Genomic DNA, 13,126 nt, shown 5'->3' on the forward strand with positions numbered 1-13,126 from the left:
GGTCATGCCGCGGGGCGGGGCCTCCGGCTGTGATGGGCGGGGCCTCGCGTCGGGGGGCGGGGCCACCTTCCAAGCCAATACCTCGAGGTCTCTCCGCTCTCCGGAAAGGGCTGGGGCTCCCGCGGCTCTGGGTTCCAATCCCGCCCTGCCTGGTCCTCTTGAGACCCCCCCCCCCCGCAAGTGCTTTCACCTCCTCAAGCCTCAGTGTCCTCCTCTATACCGTGCTGGTGAAATGGAACCTGCTTTGTGGTACAGTCAGCCCCTCTTTCCTCCCTCAGAACCCCCTCCAGGCCTCCGCATATGCCACGTTTCCCACTGGGGGACGCTCACCCCAAATGTTTAATCTGAAACTCTCTTACAAGATAACCGCAGCACTTTGGGAGGCTGAGGTGGGTGGATCACTTGAGGTCGGGAGTTCGAGGCCAGCCTGCACAACGCGGTGAAACCTTGTCTCTACTAAAAATACAAAAATTGCTGGGCGCGGTGGCTCAAGCCTGTCATCCCAGCACTTTGGGAGGCCGAGGCGGGTGGATCACGAGGTCAAGAGATCGAGACCATCCTGGTCAACATGGTGAAACCCCGTCTCTACTAAAAATACAAAAAATTAGCTGGGCACGGTGGTGCGTGTCTGTAATCCCAGCTACTCGGGAGGCTGAGGCAGGAGAATTGCCTGAACCCAGGAGGCGGAGGTTGCGGTGAGCCGAGATCGCGCCATTGCACTCCAGCCTGGGTGACAAGAGCGAAACTCCGTCTCAAAAAAAAAAAAAAAAAATTAGCCGGGTGTGGTGGTGCGCACCTGTCATCCCAGCTATCAGGAGGCTGAGGCAGGAGAATCGCTTGAACCCGGGAGGCGGATGTTGCCGTGAGCCGAGATCACGCCACTGCACTCCAGCCTGGGCAACGGAAAGAGACTCCGTCTCAAAAAATAAATGAATAAATAAAAGGAAATGAAATAATCACCTCTGGGCCCATCAGACATACTCTCACCAAAAGTTCTCTCTGTTCATTAATCGCTCTCTCTGTAACCAAATACAGTTCTGAAGGCTGCAACGTGGTGACTGGCACATGGGGGTTTGGGTAAGTCCCAGGGGCTACCCCCAAGAGAGCAGGATCCTTTCAGGCAGGGCCAGAAGGGCCTGAGGGGCTCCTCCTCTAGGTGGCTGTGGTGGGAGGCTGCCCTGCACAGGGAGCCAGAGCCCCGGGGTAGTTTTTCTGTCACATGAGCCTGTCGGGCCCATCACGAGGTAGGCTGGACCTCTGCAGCCCAATCTCAGCCATGGCAATACTGATCTAGCTCCCTGGACCCAAGTGGCCACAAGCCAGAGGCCCCTCCCCTCTTTCCAACACCCTGAAACTAGAGTTGATTTGTCTGTGAGTTTATTTATTCAGTGACTTCCAGTCGGCGATGCTCTGTCATGAACTGGGATAAAGCCACGGTCTCACAGAGGACTCAGCTCTCTGTCCCAACATCAGAAAGCCCCTGGCCTAGGGGAGAGAGAACCAGGCCCAGACGCTCCCATATGCAGGATCTCAGGGAGGGTTGAAATCTCTGCCAAGGGCTTCATAGAGGGCTGCATGGCGAAGAGGGTGTTGAATCTGGGGTTTTGAAGTTCAAGTAGGAGTGTGCCAAGCACTCAAGAGTAGGAAAGCAGTCGGGATAACATAAAATCTATCCAAAGTCCTGGTAAGACAGCAAATAAGTATGTTTAAAATCTCTTTGCACCTCTCTACAAAATTCAGACCAAGGGCTGGGTGGGGTGGCTCACGTCTGTAATCCCAACACTTTGGGAGGCTGAGGCAGGAGGATCACTTGAGGTCAGGAGTTTGAGACCAGCCTGGCCACCATGAAGAAACCCCATCTCTACTAAAAATACAAAAAAGTGACCCAGAATTGGTGGTGCACGCCTGTAGTCCTGGCTGCTTGAGAGGCTAAAGCAGGAGAATCGCTTGAACCCGGGAGGCAGAGGATCCAGGCCGAGATCGCTCCAGTGGGTGCAAGACTCCGTCTCAAAAAAATAAATAAATAAAAGAAATTCAGGCCAAGGACTCCTGTTATCAAACCCAAAAGCATAAGGGAGCAGATGAGGAAACTGAGACCCAGAAGGGATAAGTGGTGTATCCAGAGGGAGCGGCACTTTGGTATGCTTCGTCCTTTTTTTTTTTTTTTGAGACGGAGTTTCGCTCTCGTTACCCAGGCTGGAGTGCAATGGCGCGATCTCGGCTCACCGCAACCTCCGCCTCCTGGGTTCAGGCAATTCCCCTGCCTCAGCCTCCCGAGTAGCTGGGATTACAGGCACGCACCACCGTGCCCAGCTAATTTTTGTATTTTTAGTAGAGACGGGGTTTCACCTTGTTGACCAGGATGGTCTCGATCTGTTGACCTCGTGATCCACCCGCCTCGGCCTCCCAAAGTGCTGGGATTACAGGCGTGAGTCACTGCGCCCGGCCAGTATGCTTCGTTCTTACAAATCTGGGTGCTCATCTCAACCCTGAGACTATTTCACAGCAAATCGAGCAGCAGTTAACTGAGAAATGAGCACCGAAGATTTGGAAGAGCGAGAAAGCCAGTCTGGGGGCGGGAGGGTGACGGCTGCGTCTGCTCATTTCCTCCCACACCGGACCATCCACACAACCTTTCAGGACCAGTGAAAATAACAACTGGGTGCCCCCGACACAAAACGTATTGAAGAGCTTCAGTTAGGCAACGGCAAAGCACCACACCTCCTGAGAGAGCGCAGGCGCTGGGCGAAGCCCTGAGTCACGCACCCGCCACGCCAGTCCCGCTCCCACCATGGCCCTCTGGGGTAGGGACTGGATTACCTGCATTTCACGAGAGAGGAAACTGAGGCACGAAGTGTTCGGGAGCCACACCGAGTGAACCGGGAAGAGGCGTGGGCTTGATCTCTGCCACGTCCACCTCGAGAAACCACGAGGTCTCGACGGGTAATTCTGCCTGAAGTGGGGGCAGTTTGCCCAGGCTGGGGTGGGTCCAGCCATCTCAGCCTGCAGGAATCTACCCAGTCGGGGGATGTCTAGGGAATTAGTCAGATGTGGGGATTTCCAGGGAATCACAGGAGGTGACTCCAGAAAGCAGCAGGGACACAGTGGTACGAATGTACTGTGTGACCCAAAGAAAGTTAATTCACCTCTCTGTGCCCGGTTTTCCCACCTGTGAAACGGGGAGGGTGGCAATAACAGCTGTTCAGACAGCGCCTGATGGTATTTCACCACCGTGACTATTTCCAGATGAAATTCTTTTTTCTTTTTTCTTTTGAGATGGAGTTTTGCTCTTGTCACCCAGGCTGGAGTACAATGGCGCCATCTCGGCTCACCTCCTCCTCCTGGGTTCAGGCAATTCTCCTGCCTCAGCCTCCCGAGTAGCTGGGATTACAGGAACGCGCCACCGTGCCCGGCTAATTTTTGTATTTTTAGTAGAGACGGGGTTTCGCCATGTTGACCAGGATGGTCTCGATCTCTTGACCTCATGATCCACCCGCCTCGGCCTCCCAAAGTGCTGGGATTACAGGCGTGAGCCACCGCGCCCTGCCGAAATTTTTTTTTTTTTTGAGATGGGGTTTCTCTCCGCCTTCTTGGTTCAAAAGATTCTCCTGAGTCGCTGGAATTACAGGCAACCACCACCATGCCCAGTTAATTTTGTATTTTTAGTAGAGACAGGTTTCACCATGTTGGGCAGGCTGGTCTCGAACTCCTGACCTCAGGTGATCTGCCCGTCTCCCACCTGGCCACCGCACTTGGCCTCTGAAATATATATATTTTTAAACAACCTCTGACTCCATTGCCCAGGCTGCAGTGCAGGGGCGTGATCTCAGCCCACTACAACCTCCACCTGCTGGGCTCAAGTGATCCTCCCCGGTCAGCCTCCCAAGGAGCTGGGACTACAGGCGCACGCCACAAAACTCCAGACAAACCTGAATGTTGTTCATAAGCACCTTCTTGGGCTATGCCTCAGTTTCCCTGTCTGGGAGGTGCCAGCCTGGATTCCTCCTCCCAGCCTCAGTGTCTCTCCTTGGCATTAAGAAGGACTCTGGGACTGGGGACTGTGCCCATTCTCCCATCCAGGGGCCTGAGGCAGGTGCCCAGGGTGGGGGAGCCTCGTGGTGGTGACAGGCGGCTCCCACACAGAATCTCAGACCTCGGCAGGTGAGGCGGGCAGGTGGGTCTGGCCTAGCCCAGCCTGATGTGGGGGCAGGAATGGGATGGAGCCACTTCCTGTTTCTCCACACTCTGGAAAGTCCCTGTGTTCCCAAGCTGCAGGGGCACCTCCTCCCTGCCAGCCCTCCCGGGTCTGATCCTCACCACACCACTTCTCCTTTCTCCACCCACTTCCCCGTGGACCGGCCTCGGCCCGCCCCTTCCCTCCGCCTCTGCCCTCTTTTCTCTCCAAGTCGGGCCCCTCCCAGGGTGGGGAGGGAAAAGTGAGGCGGTGGCAGCCTGGCCTGCGGAGCATAGCTGTTGCCCCTCTGTCTCTCTCTGTCTCTCTCTGTCTCTGTCTGCCTCTCTGTCTCTGTCTGTGTGTCTCTCTGTCTCTTTCTCTGCCTTTGTCTCTCTGTCTCTGTCTCTCTCTGTCTCTGTCTCGCTCTCTGTGTGTCTCTCTGTCTCTTTCTCTGCCTTTGTCTCTCTGTCTCTGTCTCTCTCTGTCTCTGTCTCGCTCTCTGTGTCTCTCTGTCTCTTTCTCTGCCTTTGTCTCTCTGTCTCTGTCTCTCTCTGTCTCTGTCTGCCTCTCTGTCTCGCTCTCTGTCTCTGTGTGTCTCTCTGTCTCTTTCTCTGCCTTTGTCTCTCTGTCTCTGTGTCTCTCTGTCTCTGTCTCGCTCTCTGTCTCGCTCTCTGTCTGTGTCTCTCTGTCTCTTTCTCTGCCTTTGTCTCTCTGTCTCTGTCTCTCTGTCTCTCTCTGTCTCTGTCTGCCTCTCTGTCTCGCTCTCTGTCTGTCTCTCTGTCTCTTTCTCTGCCTTTGTCTCTCTGTCTCTGTCTCTCTGTCTCTGTCTGCCTCTCTGTCTCGCTCTCTGTCTCTGTGTGTCTCTCTGTCTCTTTCTCTGCCTTTGTCTCTCTGTCTCTGTCTCTCTCTGTCTCTCTCTGTCTCTGTCTGCCTCTCTGTCTCGCTCTCTGTCTGTCTCTCTGTCTCTTTCTCTGCCTTTGTCTCTCTGTCTCTGTCTCTCTGTCTCTCTCTGTCTCTGTCTGCCTCTCTGTCTCGCTCTCTGTCTCTGTGTGTCTCTCCGTCTCTTTCTCTGCCTTTGTCTCTCTGTCTCTGTCTCTCTGTCTCTCTCTGTCTCTGTCTGCCTCTCTGTCTCGCTCTCTGTCTCTGTGTGTCTCTCCATCTCTTTCTCTGCCTTTGTCTCTCTGTCTCTGTCTCTCTCTGTCTCTGTCTGCCTCTCTGTCTCTGTGTCTCCTGCTGTCTCTGTGTCCCTCTGTCTCTGTGTCCCTCTGTTTCTCTATCTCTCTGTCTCTGTCCGTTTCTGTGTCTCTGTCTCTGTGTCCCTGTCTCTCTGTTTCTCTATGTCTGCCTTTGTCCTGGTTCCCTTCTTTACCCACCAGCCCCCTCCCGTGGCTGCCCTCACGTGTCAGCACCATGCCTTCCCTGCGGCCAGGGCCACCTGCTCCCAGGTGTCCTCTGGCTGGTGCTGGCCGGAGTGTTCCCGGGCGAGCTCCCGGCTTAGCCAGGCCCAGGCCCAGAGCGAGACCCTGCCAGACCAGGCCGCGGCAGCCTCTGTGCCAACTTCAGGGAACAGCAAACCTGTCCGACGGGTTTCCTTCCCACCTCCGCACTGACGCTGGGACAGCTGGGTGGAAGGGGCCAAGTGGCACCACTGACCTAGCACCCCAGGCTGGGCACGGGCCACAGCAGCACAGTCTGGCTGCGGGCTGTGTCCTGAGGTCGGGCACCTGGGACAGGCTCCGTGAAGGAAGATCAGCCATCTGCTGGTCGCCCGGCAGGGGAAGATGAATGGGGAGAAGGTGAGCTGGGCAAGGTGGCTCACGCCTGTAATCCTAACACTTTGGGGGGCTGAGGCGAATGGACCACTTGAGGTCAGGAGTTCGAGACCAGCCTGGACAACATAGTGAAACCCCATCTCTGGTAAAAATAGAAAAAATTAACGGCGTGGTGGCGTGCACCTGTAATCCCAGCTACTAGGGAGGCTGAGGCAGGAGAATCACTTGAAGCTGGGAGGCAGAGGTTGGGGTGAGCAGAGATCCCGCCATTGCACTCCAGCCTGGGGGACAAGAGCGAAACTCGATCTCAAAAAAAAGGGGGGTGCAGATAAGGGGAGGGTGTGGGGAAAAAGGTACAGGGAGAAGGCACTCCACATGCAAAGGCCCAGGGTGGCAAAGACTCAGGGGAGACTATGCAGGGCCTGGGCTGTGTGAGGGCAGATGGACTGGGAAGAGAGGATGGGACCCTGGCGGGCCTGGAAGCGAGACAAGGCCTTTATACTGGGGGCGCTAGGGAGCCATCGTAGGTTCTGGAGCAATGCAGTGGATGCTCAGTGGATGGGGTGGGGCACAGGGGCCGAATATCAGATCAGAAGATTCATCTGGTAGCAAGACTAAGGCCGGAGGAGGCCAAACTTCTGCCCCGAAGATGAAGAAAAGAGTCAGACATTAATTAACATCTTCTTGTGAGACAGGGTTTCACTCTGTTGCCTACGCTGGAGAGCAGTGGCGTGATCAGGACTCCCTGCCTGAAGCAATCCTCCCACCTCAGCCCCCAGAGTAGCTGGGATGAGAGGCACACCGTGACACCTGGCTGCATTTTAGATTTTGTTGGCCGGACGCGGCGGCTCACCCCTGGAATCCCAGCACTTTGGGAGGCCTGGGTGGGTGGATCCCCTGAGGTCAGGAGTTCGAGACCAGCCTGGCCAACATGGTGAAACCCCCGTCTCCACTAAAATACAAAAAATTAGCTGGGCGCGGTGACGCGCGCCTGTAATCCCAGCTACTCGGGAGGCTGAGGCAGGAGAATTGCCTGAACCCGGGAGGCGGAGGCTGCGGTGAGCGGAGATCGCACCATTGCACTTTAGCCTGGGTGACAAGAGCGAAAACTCCGTCTCAAAAAATAATAATAATTAATTAATTAAAGAAGGCGTCTTCGCCAGGCACAGAGGCTCACTCCTGTAATCCCAGCGCTTTCGGAGGCCAAGGTGGGTGAATCATGAGGTTAGGAGATCGAGACCAGCCTGACCAACAATGATGAAACCCTGTCTCTACTAAAAATACAAAAATTAGCCGGGCATAGTGGCAGGTGCCTGTAATCTCAGCTACTCGGGAGGCTGAGGCAGGAGAATCGCCTGAACCAGGAAATCAGAGGCTGCGGTGAGCCGCGATCGTGTCACTGCACTCCAGCCTGGGAACCAAGCGAGACGCCATCTCAAACAACGAAAACAAAAAAAGAAGGAATCCGAGGCCCCACTTGTCAGGTGCCAGGGCCACCACAGAGAAGAGACACACCCTGAGGGGGCCCCCAGGCCACAGAGAAGCCGGACACAGGAGCAGCCTGGGACCCAGACACCTTGGCCCTTCTCAGGAGGGCCCCGGCCACATGAGTTCGAGGCAAGGGTGCCAGGCCCCACCCCAGCTGCCCTGAGGGTATGCAGCGGTCAGCCCAGTGCTGATGTCACCTGCATCGGGACTTCCTGGACCTTTACCTCAGATTTGCTGCCTGGCCCCAAGGGAAATTCCAGAGAAGCCCGGGCCACTCCTGGCTGACTCATTCTAGGTGCCAGTGGCACGGGAGGGGCTGGGCAACCGGCGGGCCTGGGGGCATTTGGAGAACTTCATGGAATCTGACCACCTTCTAGAGCCAGTTTCTGCTGCATCCCACGAGGACTTGGGGAAAACTTGGACTCCCCAGCCCCAAGCCTGGCATCTTTTTTTTTTTTTGAGACAGAGTTTCGCTCTTGTTACCCAGGCCGGAGTGCAATGTCGCGATCTCGGCTCACCGCAACCTCCGCCTCCTGGGTTCAGGCAATTCTCCTGCCTCAGCCTCCCGAGTAGCTGGGATTACAGGCACGCGCCACCGTGCCCAGCTAATTTTTTTTTTTTTTTTTTTTTGTATTTTTAGTAGAGACGGGGTTTCACCATGTTGACCAGGATGGTCTCGATCTCTTGACCTCATGATCCACCCGCCTCGGCCTCCCAAAGAGCTGGGATTACAGGCATGAGCCACCGCGCCCGGCCAGCATCTTTTTTTTTTTTGAGACAGAATTTCACTCTTGTTGCCCAGGCTGAAGTGCAGTGGCACGATCTCAGCTCACTGCAACCTCCACCTCCCAGGTTCAAGCGATTCTCCTGCCCTAGATTCCCAAGTAGCTGGGACTACAGGCACCTGCCACCATGCCCGGCTAATGTTTATGTTTTTGGTAGAGATGGGATTTTGCCATGTTAGCTAGGCTGGTCTTGAACTCCTGACCTCAGGTGATCCACCTACCTTGGCCTCCCAAAGTGCTGAGATTACAGGTGTGACCCACCATGCCCAGCCCAGGCCAGCATCTGCAGGGCACAGTGGGAATGAATCTGGGTTGTAGGAGATGAGAACTGGATGGGGGTGGTTGCAATGGGTCTGGAGTGCTTTTCCTTCCCCGAAGTGCTTCTCACATCCCCAGGGTTGCAAGAGAGATGGGCAGAGTTGGAACAGAACTTCGGGCTCAGGGAGTGAAGACTTCCACAGTTCAAATCCTGCCACTCCTCCGGGGCTGCTCTGTGACCTCAGGCAAGGCACATGGCCTCCCTGTGCTTCAGTTTGCCCATATATAAAATGAGGATAATCACGCCTGTCATCCCAGCGCTTTGGGAGGCCGAGGTGGGTAGATCACCAGGTGAAGAGATCAAGACCATCCTGGTCAACATGGTGAAACCCCGTCTCTACTAAAAATACAAAAATTAGCTGGGCATGGTGGCTCATGCCTGTAATCCCAGCCACTCAGGAGGCTGAGGCAGGAGAATTGCTTGAACCCAGGAGGCAGAGGTTGCGGTGAGCCGAGATCGCACCATTGCACTCCAGCCTGGGTGACAAGAGCGAGACTCCATCTCAAAAAAAAAAAAAAAGAAAGAAAGAAAAAAAAACAAAGAAAGAAAAACTTTAGGCTGGGCACAGTGGCTCAAGCCTGTAATCCCAGCACTTTTGGAGGCCGAGACAGGCAGACCACCTGAGGTCAGGAGTTCGAGACCAGCCTGGCCAATATGGTGAAACCCCATGTCTACTAAAAATAGAAAAATTAGCTGGGCGTGGTGGCGCACGCCTGTAATCGCAGCTATTCCGGGAGCTGAGGCAGGAGAATCCCTTGAATCCAAGAAGGGGAGGTTGCAGTGAGTTGAGATGGCGCCACTGCACTCCAGCCTGGGAGACAGTGAGACTCCACCTCCAGAAAAAAAAAAAAAAAGAATCTTTTGGTTGCAAGTGACAGAAATGGAAACTCTAACTGGCTTCTTTTTTTGAAAAAGGGAATTTTTTGCTCGTGGAACTGAAAGATTTAGGGATAGATCTAGGTCAGTGTCTCCCCTCTCAGCACTGTTGCCATTCCGCAAAGGACCATTCACTGGGGTGGCGGTTGTGCTGGGCACACAGGGTGCTGAGCAGTGACTGTAGCTTCCACCTACTTGACGTCCGTAGCATCCCCACCTGGTCATGATGACCAGACGCACCTCCAGGCATCACCGAGTGTCCCCTGGGGACATAATCACCCTTGGTGGAGCCCCACTGGTCTGGCGGGTTTCAGACACAGCTGGATCCAGGACCCTCAATCAACGTCGTAAGAATGTGTCCAATTCTCTATCTCTCAGGGCTGCCCACCATCCTCTATCTTGGCTTTTTTTTTTTTTTTTTTTGAGAAAGAGTCTCCTTCTGTCACCCACGCTGGAGCACAATTCAGCTCACTGCAACCTCCACCTCCCAGGTCTCCCAGGTTCAAGTAATTCTCCTGTCTCAGCCTCCAGGGTAGCTGGGATTACAGGCACGCACCACCTCGCCCAGCTGATTTTTTGTATTTTTAGTAGAGGTGGGGTTTCACCATGTTGACCAGGCTGGTCTCAAACTCCTGACCTCAAGTGATCCACCCAGTTCAGCCTCCCAAAGTGCAGGAATTACAGGCGTGAGCCAGGGCGCCTGGCCTTTCTTTTTCTTTTCCTTTTTTTTGAGACGGAGTTTCGCTCTTGTTACCCAGGCTGGAGTGCAATGGCGCCATCTCGGCTCACCGCAACCTCCGCCTCCCGGGTTCAGGCAATTCTCCTGCCTCAGCCTCCTGAGTAGCTGGGATTACAGGCACGCGCCACCACGCCCAGCTAATTTTTTGTATTTTTAGTAGAGACGGGGTTTCACCATGTTGACTAGGATGGTCTCGATCTATTGACCTCGTGATCCACCCGCCTCGGCCTCCCAAAGTGCTGGGATTACAGGCGTGAGCCACCGCGCCCGGCCCAGAGATGGGGTCTTTCTACATTAACCAGGCTGGTCTCAAACTCCTGACCTCAAGTGATCCTCACACCTTAGCCTCCCGGCATGCTGAGATTGCAGGTGTCGCCCCCCACACCTCGTGGCCTCCATTCCATTTCCTGAGGTGCCACCACACCATTTTCCCCAGCGGCTGCAGTCGGGGCATGCTTTCGACTGTTCAGTTTACAGGGGAATGCATCACCTACTCGAAAACCCCGTCTCTACTTAAAATACAAAATTTAGCCTGGCATGGTGGAATGTGCTTGCCATCCCAGCTACTGGGGAGGCTGAGGCAGGAGAATCACCTGAACCCGGGAGGCAGAGGTTACAGTGAGCAGAGATCGTACCATTGCACTCTAGCCTGGGTGACAGAGCGAGACTCTGTCTCAAAAATAAATAAATAAAATAAAAATAAATTAGCCAGGCTTTGGCTGGGCATGGTGGCTCATGCCTGTAACCCCAGCACTTTGGGAGGTCGAGGCGGGCAGATCACGAGGTCAGGAGTTCGAGACCAGCCTGGCCAATACAGTGAAACCCCCATGTCTGCTAAAAATACGAAAATTAGTCAGTCGTGCTGACAGGTGCCTGTAATCCCAGCTACTCGGTAGGCTGAGGCAGGAGAATCGCTTGACGGCGGCAGGTGGAGGTTGCAGTGAGCCAAGACCACGCCATTGTACTCCAACTTGGCAACAGCAAGTTTCGATCTCAAAGAAAAAATTAGGCCCTGTGGCATGTACCTGTAGTCCCAGCTACCTGGGAGGCTGAGGTGGGAGGATTATTTGAGACAGGGAGGCTGAGGCTGCAGTGAGCTATGATTTTACCACTATGTCTAGAACCTGGGCCCCTAAGCCTGGATCCTGGGGCCCCCACCTGGGACCTGGGCCCTCACCTTGACTGTCAGTCCCTCCACCTGGAGCTTGTCTCATTCACCTGTCCCTGGCCTCCACCTGGAACCCAGGACCCCACCTGGAACCGGGACCTCCCCACCCTGTAACCCAGCCCTCACCTGTAACCTGGGGCCCCCACCTAGAACCTGGGCCCCTCCAAATGGAAACTGTGGCACTCACATGTGACCCTGGCCTCCACATGAAACCCCAGTCCCCCACCTGTCACCCAGCCTGGGCGAGAGAGCAAGACCCTGTCTTAATTTAAAGAAAAAAAAAAAAAGTAATAAATGTCATGTTACATATATTTTATCAGAATCCTAAAAAATGTTTCATGGCGGCTGGGCATGGTGGCTGATGCCTGTAACTCCAGCACTTTTGGAGGCTAAGTCAGGCGGATCACCTGAGGTCACAAGTTCGAGACCAGCCTAGCCAATATGGTGAAACCCCCCTCTCCACAAAAAATACAAAAATTAGCCAGGCGTGATGGTTGGTGCCTGTAATCCCAGCTACTCAGAAGGCTGAGGCAGGAGAATCGCTTGAACCCTGGAGGTGGACGTTGCAGTGAGCCAAGATCCCACCGTTGCACTCCGGCCTGGGGGACAAGAGCGAGACTTCATCTCACACACACAAAAATAATAAGTTTCATGGCAGAGCACAGGCTTCTGCCTGTAATCCCAGCACTTTGGGAAGCCGAGGCAGGTGGATTACTTGAGCTCAGGAGTTTGAGACCAGCCCGGGAAATATGGTGAAACTCTGTCACTTTTTTTAAAAATAATTAAAAAAAATTTTTTTTTTTTTGAGACAGAGTTTTGCTCTTGTTGCCCAGGCTGGAGTGCAATGGCGCGATCTCGGCTCACCGCAACCTCCGCCTCCTGGGTTCAGGCAATTCTCCTGCCTCAGCCTCCCGAGTAGCTGGGATTACAGGCACGCGCCACCATGCCCAGCTAATTTTTTGTATTTTTAGTAGAGACGGGGTTTCACCATGTTGACCAGGATGGTCTCGATCTCTTGACCTCGTGATCCACCCGCCTCCGCCTCCCAAAGTGCTGGGATTACAGGCGTGAGCCACCGCGCCCGGCTCTTTTTTCACTTTTAAGTTTTTTGTTTGTTTGTTTTAAGACGGGGGTTTCACCATGTTGGTCGGGCTGGTCTTGAACTCCCGACCTCAAGTGATGCACCTGCTTTGGCCTCCAAAGTGCTTGGATTACAGGCGTGAGCCACCGCGCCCGCCCGGCCGTTTTTCAGTTTGTTTTTAGCCGACCACGGTGAGGACAGCGCTGGGATTATTTGTCCCCTCCTCCTGCCTCCTGCCCTGCGCTCCCGAAGGGCGCCTCCGAACCCGGTGGTCCTCACCGCCCGGGCGGGGTCCGGTGCAAGAGGGGGGGGCCAGCACCGCGCACGCGCACTCGACCCCGACGCCGGCGTCTCCGCCGCAGCCCGCGCGCGTCCCCTGGCGGCCGCAGCGGTCCACACAGACCGCCGGCCCCTTTTCTACCCGCAGCGGGATTCCTGGCAGGGGCCTGGGAAAGACCCCTCTGGCTGCTGCAGGGCCAGTGGGTGCCAGGCTCGACCCCACTCCGTTGCGTGGGGGACTGGGCTCGGTCTGTGAAGCGGGGCGGTTGGGATCGAGGCCCGACCTTCAGACAGCTAGTGGAGGAGGTCTGGGACACTGGAGTCCCCGGCCAGAGAGTGACAGGCCACGAGGGTGGACTTGTGGGCGTTTCTCAGCAGGGTGGCGGTGAGCGGGGGCCTGGACATCGGAGGCCGGGGAAATGTGGGGTCAGCGAGGGGTCTCGGA

Source organism: Callithrix jacchus, chromosome 22, assembly GCF_049354715.1.
Source record: "Callithrix jacchus isolate 240 chromosome 22, calJac240_pri, whole genome shotgun sequence".
Lineage (NCBI taxonomy): Eukaryota > Metazoa > Chordata > Mammalia > Primates > Cebidae > Callithrix > Callithrix jacchus.